Raw genomic sequence first — 20,077 nt, forward strand, 5'->3', positions numbered from 1 at the left:
GAAGCTGCAGCCAGTTCCCAGATGCATCGGGGCAGCGTGGGACTGTCCAGCGTGGCCTGGGCTCATCTGCAGTGGCAACTCCAGGTCTGTGCCCACAGAGGCAGCCACAGTGTCTACACAGGAGCAGCTCTGAGGTGACTGTTGGGCACCATCATTCCTGGCTGCTTGTCCCCTAGAGTTCCCCTGACCCCTACCAGCCAGAGAACTGCTGAGTCCTTCTGGGGTGGAGGAGATGCACAGACCACCCGGGTTTCTATTGTTTGTTTCGAAGCACTCCGTATGCAGGGGAAGAAGGCGTTTGTGATTCAATCAATAATTATTCACGACACACTTCCCTTTGCCAGGCACTGTGCCAACCTCCATAACAATGTAATTCACTTTTGCTTCCATTAGACTGCTAAAAATGTCCCCAAATAAACCCTGGAATCAAAAAAGGGACCTTCAGGAAAGGAAAGGTCACCTTCTCACTTTCTGAATCATCTGGTCTGGGAAGAGAACCTAGCTTGGTGCCCGGAAGAGCGGCCAGTCTAACAGCCTCCACCCACACGGGCTCTGCTGCAGGGGGCCCTGGCTATTCCTGGCAACAGGGGACTCTGGATCCTGCTCCCACCTCTACCCCCTGGGGTTCGTTCCAGGGCCACGTTTAGGAAGGTGGTGTCTATTTATGGGGCAGGAGTGAGAGGATGTGTTGCTCAGGGCCACCTTGATGTCTCGGGGCTGGCTCCTCCCTCCGTCCAGCACCCCTCCCCCAGGACTGCCACATCTCCTAGGACTGCCACTCTCATGACTCGCCAGGAGACCAGGGGACCCTTTGCCACCTCCGAAGTGTAGCGGGTAGGGGGCTGGTGGTGTTCATCTTGACAAGGAGAAAGCAGGACCAGCTTCCCAGCTCAGGGAGTCCTAGGCTGGCACATGGGGACAGAGGTGGCCTCCATGGCCATTTGAAGGGCAGGTGAGTGAGAATTCTGGGGGACCTATGAAATGGAATAGGAAGGGTGTAGACTGAGGAGTCAGCCAGAAACTGGGTTCACAACTGGCTACAGCCTCTCTTTCTCTGGCCAAGGGGTGTTTATCGAGCACCTGGCGTGTGCCTGCCTGCAGATCAGTGGATGGCACAGACACAGCCCTTGCCCTCTGCACATTCATGGTGACATGGGAGAACAGCAAATCAACAAGCTCACCACTCCACAGAGGAGGTATGCTGCACGCAGAATGATAGGGAGGGCAAAGGGCACCGTCTTCGTCAGGATGGCAGGGGAGGCCCCTGAGGAGGAGCCACTGAGCCTGCGCCTTGGGGAGGAGAGGCGCTGGCCATGGGGGGCAAGGGGAGAGCTTTCCTCACATAGCCAGTGGTGCTAGTGGCCCGCGGCAGCACAGGGCAGATGAAGAGGCCTGCAGAGGGTGGTGATGGGGGCTGGGGATTGCTGAGAGATGGTTGGAGGCGCGGGGCACTGGTGAGAGACGGTCGGAGGCGTGGGGCACTGGTGAGAGACGGTTGGAGGTGTGGGGCACCGGTGAGAGATGGTCGGAGATGTGGGGTCCTGGGGCTCACACCCGGCAAGGTGAGAGGGTGTTTGGGTTTTATTGTGGGTGCAGTGGAAACCAGAGGATGGCATACCTTCTTAAAAATTCCTCTGGACAGTGGTTGCCAGTGGGTGGGGGTTGGGATGACTTTGACCACAAATGGGACACGCAGGCCACGAGGGTGACGCACTGCTCCAGGGGGCCAGAGCCGTGGTTCTGCACCTGTCAAAACCCATGGAATTAAACACCACAGAAAGTGAACTGTACTGTTGTGCAATGTTTTCTAAGTCCTTCAATTGAAAAAGGCCCTTCCAGCAGCTGTATGAAGGTGTGGCTGAAGTGTGGGAGGCAAAGGAGGGGAAGAGAGAAACCGGCCAGAGTCCCGGAGGAGACCCCTGGTCAGAGTGTCTGGGTGAGGTGGGTGATGGCCATGGGGACAGGGCTATGAGCTCAGGTCCTCTGGGAGCCTCTGAGGAGCCTCAGTTTCCTCATCAGGGACACTGTGCAGCAGTTTCCACTCAGGAGCTGTCCATGTGTTCTGGGGATGGTGCCTATAACCTGCCTGGCAGGGCCTGGCTGGAGCAGGTGCTCAGCCCTTAGGAGCTGGATGATTGACCTTTTTCCAGAGGGTGGCTGTGGCTGGCCTCAGGGTGCCTGGAGGTGAGCCATCCGCCTAGGGAGCAGGGAGGGGGCCACCTTCAGAAAACAGACCTGAAGGGGAACTGAAGGGGAACTGTTCAACAGTGAAGGACACCTGGCTGGAGGTCCCTGGCCTACGGATCAAGTGACGTCACCCCAAGCCGAGGAATGTGACCCAGAATGTTGTGTACTTAGAGGGTTTCTCTCTCCCAGGGAGGTCTGAGCATTTTTGTGGGGGCCGAATCAGGATCTGGCTGAAGCATCAGACTTGGGAGGGGGAAGGTGCAGGGCAGGCAGCTCCCAGGGAAAGCTGCAGGCTCAGGACTGGAGCTCCAGGCTGCAGACCAGGGCACTGGGGTCAGGAGTACTGGATTCCTGCTTCAATGTGGCCACGGATTATCTGGGCGCCCCTGGGAAGGTCACTCGCCTCTGCCTGTTTGTAAGGTCAGGTGAGTAGAACATGGGAGCGCCCCTTGGTGCACTATGAAATATTCTCCCAACACAGGGATGGACAGGATGGTGATGCTCACGGTGACAGTTGGCACCTCGAGTGGGTAGAAACTCCACTGCCCCGGGTCAGTGTCCTTCCAGAGTCAGTGAGCTGTGTTTGAACCTGAGAGTGGAGATCAAAAGACAAAAGGGATATTGCTGGTAGGAATGTGCAGCAGCCACTGGGTAAACAGTCCGGCCACTCCTCAAAAAGTTAAGCATAGAGTTAACCACGTGACCCAGCAATTCTCTGGGTCTTCCCAAAAGAATGGAAAACAGACTCAGGCAAACACTTGTACGTGATTGTCCCTAGCAGCATTAGCCACATAGTCAAGAGACGAAAATAGCCTGAATGTCCATCAGCTAGTGAATGGATAAACAAAACATGGTACATTTAGACAGTCTTAAAGAGGAATAAAGTACCTACACATGGTGCAATATGGATTGTGTTAGTCTGTTTGCATATAAATACCTGGCCAGGCACGGTGGCTCACGCCTGTAATCCTAACACTTTGGGAGGCCGAGGCCAGTGGATTGCTTGAGCTCAGGAGTTCAAGACCAGCCTAGCCAACACAGGGAAACCCCGTCTCTACTAAAATACAAAAAAATTAGCTGGGTGTGATGGCATGCACCTCTAGTCCCAGCCACTCAGGAGGCTGAGGCAGGAGAATTGCTTGTACCTGGGAGGCGGACGTTGCAGTGAGCTGAGATCGCACCACTGCAATCCAAGCTGGGAGACAGAGCAAGACTCGGTCTCCAAAAAAAAAAGAAAGAAAGAAAGAAATACCTGATACAGGGTAACTTGTAAAGACAAGAGATTTGTTTGGCTCACAGTTCTGCAGACTGTACAGGAAGCACAGTGCTGGCATCTGCTTCTGGTGAGGGCTCAGGAAGCTTCTGATCGTGGGGGAAGGCAACTGGAAGGTGGCATGTCATGTGGCGAGAGAGGAAGCAAGAGAGAGAGGGAGGAGGTGCCAGGATCTTTTAAACAAACAGCTCTTAAGGAAGCTCATCGAGTGAGAACTCATTACTGTGAGGACATCACCAAGCCATTTCTGAGGGATCCGCCACCATGACCCAGTCATCTCCCCCTCAGCCCACCTCCAACACTGGAGGTCACATTTCAACATGAGATTGGAAAGGGACAAATATCGATCCAAACCATATCACGGATGAGCCTCGAAAGTGTTTTGCTAAGTGAAAAAAGTCAGACACAGAAGTTCACATATTGTAAGGTTTCATTTATATGAAATGTCCAGAATAGGCAAATCCATAGAAACAGAAAGTCAGCTGGTGGTGGCCAGGGGCTGGGGGTGGGAGGGGGTTATGGGAGCAACTGCTTAGTGAGTAATGTGGTCCTCTTTGTGGGTGATGAAATGCTTTGGAACCAGATAGAAGTGATACTTGTACAATATTGTGAATGTACTAAATGCCACTCAATTATACACTTTAAAATGGGTAATTTTATGTTATGTGAGTTTCACCTTGATTTTTTCAAAAGGGAGGAAAAGAAGGAGTGCTTGTGGCCACTGCCAAGAAGAGAGGAGTAATCCAGTGAGGATTGGGCTTTACGCAGATTCCCACCTGGCCATCCCAGTAGCCCTATGATGGACCTGTTCACATTGATACTTCCATTCTACTGGTGAGGAGCCTGGGGCTCCTGCCCAGGCTTGTGTGGGTTGTGAGTGGCGGCGCTGGGCTTGAAGGCGAGATCTGTGGCTATCTTGTGCAGTCCTTGCCACAGGCCTGCCGCTCTGCTGCTTGCCTTGTAGCAATCGTCTCATCTAATTTTCACAAGCCGTGCAGCAGGTGCTATCTCTGTGTTATAAAGGGCGTGGCTGGACAGGGGGCTTACAGCCACCCTGGTGACAAGTGATCAGAGGACAGGAGGACCCTGGCCCAGGGCCTTGAAGGAAGACAAGTCGTGGGTCACTTGGGAAGGCACAGACAGACAGTAAGAGGCTGTGACAAAGCGGCTCAGAGGGAACGCGGGCTTCAGGAGCAGGCACATCGTGCGGGGCTGGAGAGCAATGGGACTGGGTCTGCAGCGCTGTGACAAAGGGAGTCCAGGGGAGGAACAGCACAGGCCAAGCACAGTGTGAGCCAAGAACAGGGCCCCAGGGGACTGGAGGCCTGGTCAGGTGAAGGAGCCGATTGGTAGACAGGTAGACCAGGTGGACATGGCTACATCATGGAGGGCTCCTGCCAGGTGCCAACCCCCACTCCTGTGTCTCCTCGGAGGCAAGGGCCCCTTGTGCCACCACTGGTGGCCAATAGGATGGAACCTGAACTTGGGATATGGAGGGCAGATAGGGGTGGGGAAGGCAATTCTATGGGCAGGCTGAGCGGGCAGCCTGGGACTCTGGCTCAGCTGTCAGTCCCAGGAGAAGAGGGGCCTGAGGAATTCCAGGAAGCGAGAGGAGGAACCGGCCCCACTGCGCCTGCCTCAGAATCCCCCAGGCGGACGTCCCAGCACCAGGAAGTGAGTAACTGCCTCTCCAGACCTGCAGACGACAGCCCCACTGCCAAGGATAGAATTAGGAAGCGTGGCCAGGATGACTGCCAGGCTGAGGGCTACTTCCCGCCAAACCTGGGGATGATCGATGATCTGCCATCCCCATCAGACCAGGACCCACCATCACCTCCCAGGGCAGCAGAGGGATAGACGGACGGAGGAAGGACTGGCCTCTTCTTCACCTTGCCCCCACCTCAGGTCCCTCTCCATCTCACTTCTGAAGGTTTTTGCACCAGGAATAGCCAGGACTTTGCTTGCTTTAAGCATTTGCTTCTTCCAAACGCATTTCATAGACCCTTCAGAGGACTTTGCATATTTCCTTAACACTAAGGACCTCTATTTATAAGACACCAGCTTTCAAGGGAAAGAATAATTGCAGATTAAATCTACCCACTTCAATTTCTTAAGCGTTAGAATGGAGAAAAGTCTCTGAGTTGGGGAAGTCCCTGCCAAGCCCTGGGTGAGGAACTGGGCATTCCCTCTCTCCCTTGTTTGCCCAGCAACCTTCAGAGGTGGAGGGTAGGGCTCATTTCTCCAGACAACTCACTCCAGGTCTCTCTGCTGGAAGCGGTGGTGCCCGGTTCAGAGACGCTCAAAGTGAGTCCAAGGTGTTCCATCCAGAGGCCATGCTTTCCATTCAAACCAGGACTTGCTTCAAAGGCAGAAAGAAGGCAGCGGCGTTCTAACAGATACCAAGGCAAGAGACCCCGTCATATCCTTCCTTACTGGTGTTGTTTCCCTACATTGGCCAACCACAACCCACCAAAAAGGGGAGGGCAGGGCTCCAGAGTTCCTGCTCCTTTCAGTCCCCCAACTCCCTGTGAGAGGAAGGTAGAGAGTGCTGATAAAGCATGCACATACCAAGAAGTGAAAGGAAAACAGATGAGCTTGTTTTCTGCAGTGTTTCTGCTGTCCTGGTAAAAACAAAATACACGTGCGCCTGCAAGCTGTGAAATAGAAATTGCACAATTCTGGTGGTTTTAAATAAGAGCTAAATGCACTGGTTTTTGTGCTTATAACTGGCATTGAGTGATATCAAGGTGAATGGTAAATGCATGCTAATAATTTAACGTTTTAATTTTTCTATACCTAGAACAACATTAAACAGCAAATTTTAAAAATGCCATGACAGGCCAGAAGCAGTGGCTCACTCCTGCAATCCCAGCATTTTGGGAGGCTAAGGGCAGGGAGATCACTTGAGGTCAGGAGTTTGAGACCAGCCTGGCCAACATGGTGAATCCTCATCTCTACCAAAAATACAAAAATTAGCCGGGCATGGTGGCACACACTTGTAATCCCAGCTACTCGGGAGGCTGAGGCAAGAGGATCGCTTGAACCCGGGAGGTGGAGTTACAGTGAGCCAAGATCACACCACACCACTGCACTCCAGCCTGGGGGAGCAGCAGAATGAGACTTGGTCTCAAAATAACAAAACAACAACAACAACAAAGAACAGTTGTCATGACAAGTCAAAAGAGAGACCGCAGAAGAAAGGAAAAGCCTTATGGCTTAACACCTTTACCAACACTTCTTTCCTGCTTTTTGAGGAATGGGCCCCTTTTTCACTTTGTATGGAGTCCCACAAATTCTGTAGTTGGCCTGGCTGTCATACGTTTTCGTGAATGCTAAGGAAAGGATGGTGGCTGGAGGCAGAGCGGTGCAAGAAGAAACAGAGCAATAGAAAAGGGGAAAATTCGGCCAGGTGCAGTGGCTCACGCCTGTAATCCCAGCACTCTGGGAGGCCGAGGAGGGCGGATCACGAGGTCAGGAGATCGAGACCATCCTGGCTACCACAGAGAAACCCCGTCTCTACTAAAAATACAAAAAATTAACTGGGCACAGTGGCGGGCGCCTGTAGTCCCAGCTACTCCGGAGGCTGAGGCAGGAGAATGGCGTGAACCCGTGAGACGGAGCTTGCAGTGAGCCGAGATCGTGCCACCGCACTCCAGCCTGGGGGACAGAGCGAGGCTCCGTCTCAAAAAAAAAAAAAGGGGAGGGGGGAAATTCCGCTTACAACAACAGCATATATAATATGATCCTGCTCATGTAAAGTGGGATATATTGAAGTACAGACATATATAACACTATACAATGAATACATGTAAACACACAGAAACATGGCATCAAATTCTTTTTTTTTTTTTTTTTAATTTGAGACACAGTTTCACTCTGTCACCCAGGCTGAAATGCAGTGGCGCAATCTCAGCTCACTGCAACATCCACCTCCTGAGTTCAAGCGGTTCTTCTGCCTCAGCCTCCCAAGTAGCTGGGATTACAGGCTCCTGCCACCACGCCTGGCTAATTTTGTATTTTTTAGTAGAGACGGGGTTTTACCATGTTGGCCAGGCTGGTCTCAAACCCCTGACCTCAAGTGAGCCACCTGCCTCGACTTCCAAAGTGCTGGGACTACAGGCGTTAGCCACTGCACCCAGCTGGCATCAAATTCTTAATCATCTCCAAGCTGTACACTTTTCAGTTGATTTTCACTTTTTATCGTACACATTAAGTTCAAATAATAGAGAAACAATACATCCATATTATGTATATGCTCAGCTTTTTTTTTTTTTTTTTTTTTGAGACAGAGTCTCACTCTGTTGCCCAGGCGAGAGTGCAGCGGCGCAATTTCGGCTCACTGCAACCTCTGCCTCCCAGGTTCGAGTGATTCTCCTGCCTCAGCTCCCGAGTAACTGGCATTACAGATGTGTGCCACCATGCCTGGCTCATTTTTGTATTTTTTTAGTAGAGACGGGGTTTTGCTATGCTGGCCAGGCTGGTCTCGAACTCCTGACCTCAGATGACCCGCCTGCCTCAGCCTCCCAAAGTGCTGGGATTACAGGCGTGAGCCACAGCACCCGGCCATGATCAGCTTTTTTAAAAAGCTGCATTTTCATTTGGGGAAAGGGAAGACACGCCGATGGAGTCAGACTTGGACTCAGCTCTTGGCTCTGCTGTTTCCACTGTGCAGGATTTAGGCCAAGTTAAGTAACTTCTCTCAGCCTCTGATTCTCCATCTGTAAAATGGGGATACTGACTGGTAACCATCTCATCAGGCTGCTGTGAAGGGTCGTGTGCTTATGTAGGGCCTGCTACAGAGATCACTTAGCAGCGAGTTGCCATGCAGGGCTAGAACTGGGGGGCTCATGCCTGTGCCAGAGGACAGTGCCCCCATAGGCTGTGCAGGAGGCCTCTGGGAAGGGTGGCCAGAGGCAGGGAAGGCAGGCCAGAGACGGCACACATGGGCACATGGGCTGGGAGGCGCTTTGGGGACGCAGAGGCTCTGTAGAGTTCTTAGGTGTGAGCGTTAGTGCCAATCAGGCAAAACTACAGGCTCTGCATGGGTTTTGCCGTGAACCCAAATCAGCACTTATCCTCTGACCCTGCTTTCCAGTTTCCCTGCTGGTCTGTCTGACCTATGTGTAACTGGTCAGCCTTTTGCAGGGCAGCTGCTGATTGACAGAGGACCAGGGAGTGCCTTTCTGGTCAGCACTGTGGCATTCTGGACAAAAGCACAGCCCGCTCCTGGAGGCCAACGAATAGAATAATGGCCTTCCCAGGAGCACCTGTGCCTCACACACAGACATATGGAGAGAATGTTCTGGAACATCAGGGTGGAGGGTGGACTTTCATAAACAAACATGTACATACATGTCTACAGCCCACTTTTATGCTGTTCTGTTTGGCCCACTCTTTCCTTCATCCCAGTAAGGTTGGATCTGGGCACTTTTCCCCATAGACTGCTTGTGCTCCTTGCAGAGGGCGCCTCCTATGTGCCGGGTGATAAATAGCAATAAGTAAGATGGGGTCCTTGTCTCGTGGTGTTCTCAGACCACCAAGAAAAATTCCGGGGTGTGTTAGAAAACAGGCATGCAAGAGGTGCAGACAGGACCAGGGGCTTCAGGAAAGGCCCCCACGCAGCCTCCCAAGAGAAGAGCAGGCTTGATTCAAGCGAGGGCGAGAAAGGGCATTTCAGGCAGAGATTGTCACATCAAAGGCCCCGGGTCAAGTGCAATCCTGCCCCACTCAGGAGTGTGAGGGGAGTCTGTGGGGCTAAAGTACAGAGGGCTGGTCATGGCTGGGGAGGCTGCGGTGGCCAGGGAGGAGGGAGCAGGAGGAACAGCTTCTTATCATGCCACGTGAAGGAGCCCTGCTTAGTGGGGCAGGGTTTTGCCAAAATAACTGGATCCCTCCTGTGGTCCTTGCTGAATGCAGTTGGGCTGACTCGAACCTGGAGGCTTTACAGGGCTGAGCCAGCCCCTGCAGACCCCAGCCAAGCAGACTGAGTGGTGAGGAGTGTGATGAGGCTGCCGCTGCAGGGACTTTGCAGGGGCGTTGAGGCAAACCTTCTCAAAAATGCAAAAATGTACTGCAAAAATGCAGTACAAAAGTGTGCCGCTCCAGACATAAACTGGGTGCTACTGAGTCCTCAAGAACACTTTGAAATCCTCAGCCCGGCTTTGCCCATAGGCAGGGGACTGGCCCAGGGTAAACTCCTCCAAGGCATGGGGATGTCTGATTCATTCACTTCTGCTTGACAATGCACTGCCTGGCTATGTGGTTATCTGATAAATGAGTGTGTGGGTGGATGGTGGGAGGGAGGGAGGGAGGGAGGGGGGAGAGAGGGACGGATGGACGGACGGACAGATGGACGGACGGACGGATGGATAGATGGATGGATGGATGGACGGATGGATGGATGGACAGACAGGTGAATGAGTGAATGAATGGATGGATAGGTGGATAGGCACGTGGGTGGATGTGTGGGTAGATACCAGTATAGATGAATGGAAGAGTGTGTAATTGTTTTATAAGATTAAAAGATTCCTTTGATGGCAGGATGCAACATAGTAACACTCAGATAAATGAAAGGTAGAACTTTTGTTTCTTACAGCTCCAAATGAGAGGCTGTCAGGCTGGGCCACACAGGATGTGCAACTGGGGACTGGGTCCCAGCAAGCTGGAGCTATAGGTGGCAGCTATGTGTGGCACATGGGGTAGTGTTAATGAGGTTTCCTTGGCTCCCTATGGATTGGCTAATTTGAATAATTTTGTGAGTTCCAGTTGATGGGAGCTGTCCATTATTGTTTGGTACCTGGCTCCAAGGCAATCAGGACGGGTGCCTAGTGGCCCAGAGTGTGAGAACCTGGTAAGAGAAAGGGCCAGAATGTGAACTTAATCAGCTGCTCACGAACTGGCTGGCCTCCAGCCAGGACCTCCAAACTGGCTTAAAGTAGCCTTTTTTAAAAACTATATGACAGAGATGGATGGAGACGTGTGCAGATGGACAGATGTCTTTTGGGGATTTCTGTCAATGATATTTACAGAAGCATCAACATTGGATTCAGATCCTTGAGGATTTTCAACTCATAGATACAGAGCTCTACAATATCTAAGTTGGAAGAGACTTCAGAGGGTCTCTAGACGCTCATGCAGGTCTCAATATGTTGTGTGTCTCGGAGCTCTTCAATATTTTAGTGAAAGCTATAGATGAGGCTCCATAGGGGGTAAAGCACAGACGCAACTTTTCAGAGGGCTTGTGGTCTCTGGGAAGCCTGTCCACAGACCTCTGTCCCCAACTGGGAAGTCAGGAAACTCCAAATTAAGGAGCCCCAATGTGGTTGAACAGGCAGGTGCACAGATGAGTCAACCACACAGCCAGGCCAGGGAGGGCCTTCACTCAAGGGCCTACAGCCAGTTCACAGCCAAGCCAGGGCTAGCGCCCAGGCCACCCATAAACTTATCTGAGACTCTGTTTCCCTGTCTCCATGATGATGGGATCAGGCTTGATTGCTGGTTTGTAGGTTTGTTATGAATCAAGTCACAGGGAAGAGGAGCTGATGGGCTGGGGGGACATCCTCTGGCCCTCCTGTCTCTTCCCCAGATCCACTGGGCCCACTCTTATCTGTTCTCTTCTGAAGGAAGGGTTTTAAGGCTTCAAAAAAAAAAAACAAAAAAAAAACAAAAAAAAAAACAAAAAACACGTTTTGAAAGTCCCTGTCCTTTCCAGCTCCTACCGTCTCATCCCTGGGAGTGTAAAGTGCTGCAGATGGTTAGTAAGTCTTTGAGCAAAACTGAGAAAGCCAATCTGAGCGCTGACATGGTGACATGGGAGAAACCTCCGCCATACATCTCCGAAGAAACGGCCGCGTGTCTCAGGGGAGCGCAAACACCCGTACCCAGGAAACAGGACAGCTTCTGCCACTGTCGCCCTTGGGAGCCGTACATGGCATACAAAGAAATCCCAGGACTCCGCCTGCCCACCTGGCCACCCTCTGTTTACACCTTCTGCGTAAACGCCCACTGTTTACATCCAAAACTCAGACACAAAATAACCACCTCAAGAAAATAAATAATGATAAGAAATAAATGTTACGTGAGGCAAATTTATTCACACGGGGCTTCCCAGGCCACTTTGTGGTCAGCCGGGAGGGATGTTTTTGCCGTCCCACGACTCCAATGGGCAGCCGGGCTACGCAAACATGGAAATCTTCCAAGAACCTCGCTTGCCCCCAGGGCTCAGAGGGTGGCAGAGCGGAGAGCGAAGGTGGCCGCAGCCTTCCCGGCCCCACAGCCAGCCTGGCTCCGGCTGGGCAGGAGTGCAGAGCTCGGCTGGAGGCGGAGGGGGAAGTGCCCAGGAGGCTGATGACATCACCACCCAGCCCTTGAAAGATGAGCTGTTCCCGCCGCCACTCCAGCTCTGGCTTCTGGGCTCCGAGGAGGGGTGGGGACGGTGGGGACATCAGGCTGCCCCACAGTACCCAGGGAGCGACCGAAGTGCCCATGCCGCTTGCTCTAGAGAAGGTGGGTGCCGGGCAGGGGCTGCTCCAGCCGCCTTACCTTTGCTGGGAGGACAAACTGTCCCAGCATAGAGGGAGGGAGGGAGGGCAGGCAGCGGGGAGAAGTTTCCCTCTGGTCGTGGGGAGTTGGGAAAATTTCCCGTCCTTCCGGAGGGGAGGTCTGACAGGCGATGGGGAGAAGGGTTCCCAGCAGGAGGAATCGCCCTGTTTGTCTGTTGTAGGTTTCTCTTCTCTGAATCAAGGTGACAGACAGGCTTGTGTGTGTCCAGTGTGTGAGGGATTTCGTGATTGGATTTTCACATACTTTGGGTGGGCACCTTGGAGTAAAGCAGCGAGGTGTGGTGCAGCAGGGATGGGTGCTGGGTGGAGGCTCCAGAACCTGGCTTTTCACCCACAGCTGTGCCACTCGTTGGCCCTGTGCGACCCTGGACAAGTTTCTGAGCCTCAGTTTCTCTGTCTGCAAAGCAGCCTGCTCGCTGGCTCCCTGGGGATGGCAGGGTTAAATCAGAAGCAGGCGGGAGGGGTTTGTGAATGTTGGCTGATGCGCCTCCAGGAGGCAGGTGGTAGTGACTATCTCAGATGGGCTTAGCGACCCTCTTCCCATGGTCCTAGCTGACCAGGGCAGGGGGATAGGATGGTGCAGGGGTTCCGAGCATGGGCTTTGCATCCAGTCCAGGTTGCAGTTCCAGCTCTGCTCTCACCCTGTGGGTGACGTTTTTGGGTGAGTTATTTTGTCCCGTCTCCTGAGCTGTAAAGAAGACCTGGCAGTTCCTCTTTATGCAGAGATAGAGGTAGGCTCTTGCCTGTGAAGCACCGTGTGTGTCATAGGCACTAAATAAATGGCAGCCGTGATTCGAGTTGCTGAGAGTAGGTCGTTTACGCAGCCTGGGTGGAGGTGAACAGCAGGTGTTGCTGTTCCAGGCAGGTCAGAATGTGCCTCACTGAATCACAGGCCGCCTGTGGCTCCCCAGCCTACAGGAAGTGGGAGCCCTGGCCCGGGAGTGGGATGATGGGGGCCTCCCTGGCCAACCCCACCCCAATTCCATTTCTGAGTTGGAGAAGGGCTCAGGTGGCCGGGGGACAGGGGAGCAACCCCAGAGGACATTGCAAAGAGCCCCTGCCCGAGGTTCTCTGGAGAAAAAACTGTGCTGCGTCCTTCAGGCCCCGGCAGCAGCAAGAGACATTCCACAGTTGTGAGCCCCACAGGCTTGGAGGAAGCATTTGCTGTTTCCCCTGCTTGAGGTGAGAGCAGGAGACAGCCAAGAGAAGGCGTCTTTGGATGGAAAAGAGGAAGCATGCGTGCTGTCCCCACAGGCAGGACCCCAGGCCTCATCCCAGCTCTCCCTGCAACCCTGCACTCCAAGCCTCTCACTGCACTGATGAGGAAACTGAGTCTCGAGGGGGAACATGACCTCAGCCAGCCCTTCGCTCAGTGTCCAGGGAAATGCTTCAATCTCTTTGGGATTCAGTCTCTTTGGGATTCCCTCCCTTGCAAATGGGGAGGTTCCCATGGTTGGGCCTGCACAATGGGTCTGAGGACTTTGAATTTGGTCGTTGCCTGCCAGTGGGACCCAACACGGAAATATTAGGTTGGTGCAAAAGTCATCGCGGCTCTTGCCATTAGAAGCAATGCCAAAAACCGCAATGACTTTTGCACCAACCTAATAGCTGCACCACGTGGTTTTTGCTAACACAGTGACTGGCTCGGTAACAAGTTTGGTGGCTCCAGAGGTAACATTAGGGCGGCCTCCTCACCTGTGCTGCTTGTGGTCAGGGAGGGGCCCACCTGGGCGCAGCGGGGAGAGCCCTGCTGATTTGCCCAGTGTCATAGCCTGTTTGAACTGCTATAAGAAATGCTTTAGACTGGGTAATTTATCGAAAAACAGACATTTATTGCTCTCAGTGCTGGAGGCTAGGAAGCCCAAGATCAAGGCACTGGCAGATTGGGTGTCCGGTGAGGACCTATTCGTCATAGATGGCACCTTCTATGCGTCCTCATATGGTGGAAGGGTGAACACGCTCTCCCAGGCCTTTTTTAAAGAGCACCAATCCCATTCACAAGGAGGGAGACCTCATGATCTAATCACCCCCCAAAAGCCTCACCTCTTAATATCACCACCTTGGGGATTAAGTCTCAACAGGTGAATTTTGGAGGGACACAGGCATTTGGATCATAGCACCAGGGGACTCTGGTTTTCAGAATGAAAGTAGGGGCCTCGTCTATCTGCTCAAGCTGCCTCCTCTGCGCTGAAAACGATGCCTAGCCCAACATGGATGGATCAGTGTTTGCTGAAATGCTGAATGGTTAAATGAATAAATAAATATTGCTCATATAGCAGGCAATAAAAAAGCACACAGAACCTAACACTAAGTGAGTGAAGCCAATCTGAAAAGGCATATGCTGTATGATTTCAACTATATGTGACATTCTGGAAAAAGGCAAAACTATGAAGACAGTAAAGAATAAAAAAATCAGTGGTTGCCAGGAATTAGGGGAGGGAGGAGAGAATTAGAGGAGCCCAGAGACTTTTAGGGCAGTGAAACTTCTGTATGATACTATAATGGTAGAGGCATGTCATTATGCATTTGTCCAAACCCACAGAATGTCCATCACCAAGAGTGAACCCTGATGAAAACTATGGACTTTGGGTGATGATGATGTGTCAACGCAGGTTCATCAATTACAACAAATTGACCGCTCTTGTGGGGGATGTCAGTAATGGGGGAGGCTATGTATGTGTGGGCACAGGGGGTATATAGTAAGTCTCCATACTTTCTGCTCAATTTTGCTGTGAATCTAAAACTCCTTTTTAAAAAAAAAAAAAAAAAAAGGCACACAGAGCAGATCTGCATGTTGCTTTGAGGATTCAGAAGGCACTTAGGACAATTACAGTACCTCAGGGTCATGAGTCAAACAATCAGACCTGCCAAGACTTGACGCCCCAAATGCATCACTTCTGACATGCACTGGGTCCAGGAATCCCCTGCCTCATGAATATCCATCTTAGTGTGCATGCCTCCAAGAATGGGGAGCTCACTACTTTGCGAGGCAGCCCGTTCCATCTCAGGAGAGTTCTACTGGTTAAAAGCTCTTCCTCCAACTGCCCCCACTGAGCAATGGGTCCACTTTCATTTCCTTGGGGTTTGTACCATTCTAGTTCTATTGCTTCTCTCTGAGCTAAATATCCACAGCTACTAAATCTGACCCCCATGAAAAGTGTTAAATCCTAAATTCCTCCTCTGAGCTCCTCTGGTTTTCCTGGGGACCTAAGGCTCTGCTTCCCCAAAACACCCGCTCCAGGGTTGTTTTCTAGAACAAACCTAAGGCGTGAAGTATTTCTTTGACTCTTTCATCACAGTGGGTTCTGGAAGATTCTGGAGGCTGGAAACATATGTGCCTCCCCCTCCCCACACACATTCCAAAAAAGTCATCACAGCAGAAAGCAGGGTGGAACAAACACAGCTCTGGGTTCAAATTCCAACCCTGTCACTTACTGACCAGAAAAGTTCTCTAAGCCTCAGTTTCTTCTGTACAATGGGGATCATCATTCCTATTTTTGAGGACCACTGGGAGGCTTACCTCTGATTGTGCTGATGTAGTGAAAGGGGGTGTCAGGCACACTGCAGGAGCTCGGGTACCAGATGGACGGTCTACGGAGGCAGGAGTGAGGGCCTGGGGCGGTCACAGAGGTTGCATTTGCTTTGCAGTAAGGCCATGGCCACTTGAGGGTGTCCAGAAAAAAGCCCTCTCTGATATGCACATGGTCCTGTGTCCAGGCAATGAGCCTGTGGGCACTGACAGCAAGAGTCATTCTCACGCTTCTCTTCAGGGCTCAAACTTTAGATTTACTCTGGCCTGTCCCATCCCATTCACTGCTAACCCCTCTGAGCCGCTCTGATCTGTGCCACCGGTGAAGGGCAGTGGCAGGGCACAGAGAAGTGGCCCAGCTGAGTGACATCTGGAAATGAACAGTGCCTGTGGGGACGTCCGTGGGGTGTTGTGACCTGTACAGTGCCAGGCTCCAGCACAGCCCCGTCGCTTCTGTGGTTCTTATCATGGTCATGAGGTCACTTCTTCTCTTCCCTGCGGGTTTCCTAAGTGGTCACACTCCAGTGGCAGGGGTGATCTGCCGGAGAAAGACCAAAATTTGTTGTACTTTAGAATCACCTGGAGGCTGGTCACCCACGCAGGTGCGGGGGTCCTGCTCTGGGGACTGTAATTTGAAGTCTGGGTACTATTCACTGAAATGACAGACTGCGGCAAGTCTCAATCAGTCGAGGTTTATTGAGTTGATAAACCTCGATCGACATTTATCGAGAGTTTGAGGGTGCACCTGGGAAAAACATGAGCCACAGAAAATGTGTGGGGCCTATGTTCTCCGAAGAGGTTTTCATGAGACTTAGTGTTGTAAATCAAAGAGAAACTGACTGAACCAGGTCTCAATTATTTTTTAAGTTTATTTTGCCAAGGTTAAGGATGCACCCAGGAAAAAGGGACACGAAATCACAGGAAACATCTCTGGCCCATGCTTCTTTCAAAGAAGGGGCTTCACTATTCAAAGGGAAAAGAGCAGGCAGTAGGGGAAAGAAGGAAAAATGGGGGGAAGGTGGCCAAAAGAGGCAAGCAGTTGCACCCGTTTGAGCCTTTTCATTAACTTCACTGAATGCACATTTTTCATGTGAAAGAAGCAGGTGGAGGAATCATCAATTCCGCATTCACCTGGGGCTCAGTCAATCTGCATTTTTATATAGGATAAAATAATCATAGGGCTGGGCACAGTAGCTCACACCTGTAATCCCAGCAGTTTGGGAGGCCAAGGTGGGTGGGTCACCTGAGGTCAAGAGTTCAAGACCAGCCTGTCCAACATGGTGAAACCCTGTCTCTACTAAAATTACAAAAACTAGCCGGGCATGGTGGCGCATGCCTGTAGTTCTAGCTACTTGGGAAGCTGAGGCAGGATAATCATTTGAACCCAGGAGGCAGAGGTTGCAGGGAGCTGAGATCGCACCACTGCACTCCAGCCTGGGTGACAGAGCAAGACTCTATCTCAAAATAATAATCATCATCATCATAATCATAGCATATAGGAAGCCGTCAGCTATACACTCGTCTCAGGTGAGCAGAGAGATGACTTTTGGTTCTATCCTTTGTCCCATATCTGTGAAGCTAAGCTGTTAATTTATATCATGAGGGTGAAATACAACAGAGCTGCTTGAAGGCAAAGATCCTGGGGCCCACAAGGAATTTCACTGCAAGCAAAATGTGAGGGAAGTAAATAGTTATCCATTTAGACACAAAACAGGAGGCAGGTTGTGTGACCCAGCTCCCAGCTGGACTTTCCCCTTTGGCTTAGTGAGTTTGGGGTCCTGGGATTTTAATTTTACTTTTCTTTCATAGTATTTACACATGTCCTTGAAGTGGAGAAAGCATGTAGGAACACCATCAGCGTGACTCTAACAGACTTGAGTGTGAGGAGCTAGGCTTGGATTGCAGACCTCAAGTTACAATTGATGTGTCCTTGTTTTGTGGTAAGATCCACATCTTGAAAGGTTTCACCCAGCAAAGAACAATTTATGGGGGCAGTCATGGGGAGATATCTGAGGCCTTTTCCTTTCTGTGGGGGTCTGGCTAATGTCTAAGGTTGTGGAGTAACAGCAGTCATTAGGAATAAGGATGACAATGTTGCCTGATTCAGTCTCCAGGCTTAACTTTCCCTTTGGCATAAAGAGTTTGGGGGTCCCAAGATTTCTATTTTCCTTTACAGTACTCAAGGACTTGCTAATATCTCTGGGGATTTCGGCCACGCTTTGAAACAAGCTACCTTAGCAAATGATCTGTCCTGGACCCAAAAGCCACTCTCCTCAGGCCCTTCCTCCTAGTTCCACCAGCCAAAAAACTTGGGGTCCCCAAACCTGTTCTTCACTCTCTGGCACCTGTGCTCATGTGCCTGCTGCCTCAGGAAATGACAGAAACCCTCCCCGATCCAAGTTATTAGCAAACTGCACATCTCCACAAAAATTTAAACGGACAGATTGTTAAATGCATACAGCTCACAGCCAGCTCCCTTCAAGGTAGATTTGGGCCCAAACATTTCGGGAAGCATCAGGCTGTGCCCCGCCTCCCCTACCAAACAGGAATCCTCTCGAGGGAAAAGACTGGGCCTTTCCCTCAGCCCGTAGCACCCAGGCTCATGCTTGGCACCTGCTGTGCTCTAAGAGTGCAGGGGTCACTCCCTGACCACAGAGGGAGGCTCTCTGGGGTTCTCCCGGAGCCTCGGAGATTGCACCTTGTGCATGCGCTGCTGCACCTGGGGTACATCACCCCCACTCTGGAGCCCTCTGGCCAGTTAGCAAAGTGAGAGGTGAGAGAAGGACCTCTTGGTTCTTCTTTGAACAGAAAGATCCAGAAAGCAATGGCTAGAACACAAGAACAGGGCAGGGGAGGCAGGAAAGGGCCTGCACACCTGCTACAGATCATTTGTGATAGCCAAAACACCTGTGCTGATCATTTGTGATAGCCAAAAATAGTGAAAACTTGGGGAGACTCCTCAAATGAACTGTAGCTTGAGCACATTAGGGAGATGGACTCCGTGAAGATGATTCCGCTCTCCACCCACTTGCCTTCTCCCTCCTCCTCCTGCTCCTCCTCTTTCGGAAGCCAGGCACAGGGATTGAATCCCACCCCATTCCTCCCCTGCTCTGTGACCTAGGGCAAGGGATGTGGTCTCTGGGATCCTTCGTTCCTTCAGCTATAAATAGTAGTAGAATTGGAAATTACCTACGAAAACTGGGAACTCCCTGCAGAGGCCGGTGCATTACAGGGCAGTCCTACTCTGAAATACTGTGAGGCCGTTGAAAGCAAGGTGGGTCGACAGATTGTTAAATGCAAAGAGGTGAGGACACAGCTGGCGGTGCATTTAGGGTGCTTCTGCAGGAGTCCTTATACATGGATATGTGCACATCTGCTCCTGAAAGCTCAGAAGATGTCTGGAAAGCAACAGGAGACACCAGTGAGCCTGGCTGTCTCTTAAGGCGACAGGCAGGGACAGAACCTGGAGGGAGACTTACCCCTCACTGTATTCTCTTTCACACTCAAGTGTTACCATGAGGATGCATATCTCTTTGCAAAAATTTAAATATAAAAAGCAAAACAAACTTGAATAGAAATAAACTACTTGAAAATTTTAGAAAACACTGTTACATCAAAGAGACAGATCATCAAAACTGAAATTATGGAAACGACTAACTATAAGAACACTGCTTACCAAACTTATGGGATGCAGCCAAAGCCATAGTCAGGGGATGAGTCATGCCTTTCCATTTTTAAATTATTAAACCCAAAAGATTGCAAAAAAAACTGTTCAATTCAATAAACTAGATAATAATGATCCAAAAAAGTAGAAGAAAGAAAAGAATTACAAAAACAAAATGACAAGTTAGAAAGATAAAAAGCATTAATGTCAGTAGGCCATCTAAGGATGGCTCTTTGAAGAGCAGACAGGAGAAGGGCAATCCCAGGAAGTGCTATGTGCTATGCAGAGAATTAGAATAAGTTGATGGCAGAGATCAGTGGGTGGCGGCTCGCTTGGATGGTAAAGAGTAGCCTGCAGCCAAAGTTGGGCACAGCAGTGCAGCCTTTATTGGGGGAATGCCTGGGAAGCAAGATTTGCCTAGGTAGGAGTTTCCATCAGCACCTGCAGAAAGATCTCCTTTCTACCCTGGCCCCCAGTTCTTTGATGAGTTTTGCTAATACTCCTGTGTCTCTGAAGAGCAGGCGCCTCACCTATGGAAAGGTAGGATAGCAGGAGTTAATGCCCCCTCCCCCATTCCAAAGCCCCTGCCTGGGATTCTACCATCTCAGCTTCATATGCTTTATAGGAGTTCAGTCTGAGCCCGCAACCCAAACAGGCTTACAGATGTGCTAGCTATTTTGCCACCAGTATTTTTTAATAGTCAGTATTTGGAAATTGGCACCAACCGGCCCGATTGTTCAACAGTCCTGGGTTAGGTTACTAGGCCAATTACTTGCTGAGTAACCCAGGGCAGGTCACTGACCTCTCCGAACCTCTCCTTTCTCACCTGTGTGATAAAGACTACTGCTGTGCCAATGCAATAG

At 51.1% G+C, this 20,077-nt stretch overlaps 1 protein-coding gene across 3 annotated transcripts in view; it reads left to right on the forward strand.

The window, feature by feature from the left end:
* The first annotated feature begins 11,616 nt into the window (after positions 1-11,616).
* BDKRB2 (bradykinin receptor B2) overlaps positions 11,617-20,077 on the forward strand; it is a 38,494-nt gene continuing 30,033 nt past the window's right edge. For 2 of the 3 annotated variants that reach the window (XM_063652050.1, XM_054449464.2), the window contains exon 1: positions 11,634-11,965. The gene's annotated coding sequence lies outside the window, so the exon portion shown is untranslated. Of the gene's footprint in view, positions 11,966-20,077 lie in introns of all 3 variants that reach the window. The other variant, XM_054449463.2, reaches the window with a different exon arrangement.

This window comes from Pongo pygmaeus, chromosome 15, assembly GCF_028885625.2.
Source record: "Pongo pygmaeus isolate AG05252 chromosome 15, NHGRI_mPonPyg2-v2.0_pri, whole genome shotgun sequence".
In the NCBI taxonomy this organism is placed as follows: Eukaryota; Metazoa; Chordata; class Mammalia; order Primates; family Hominidae; genus Pongo; species Pongo pygmaeus.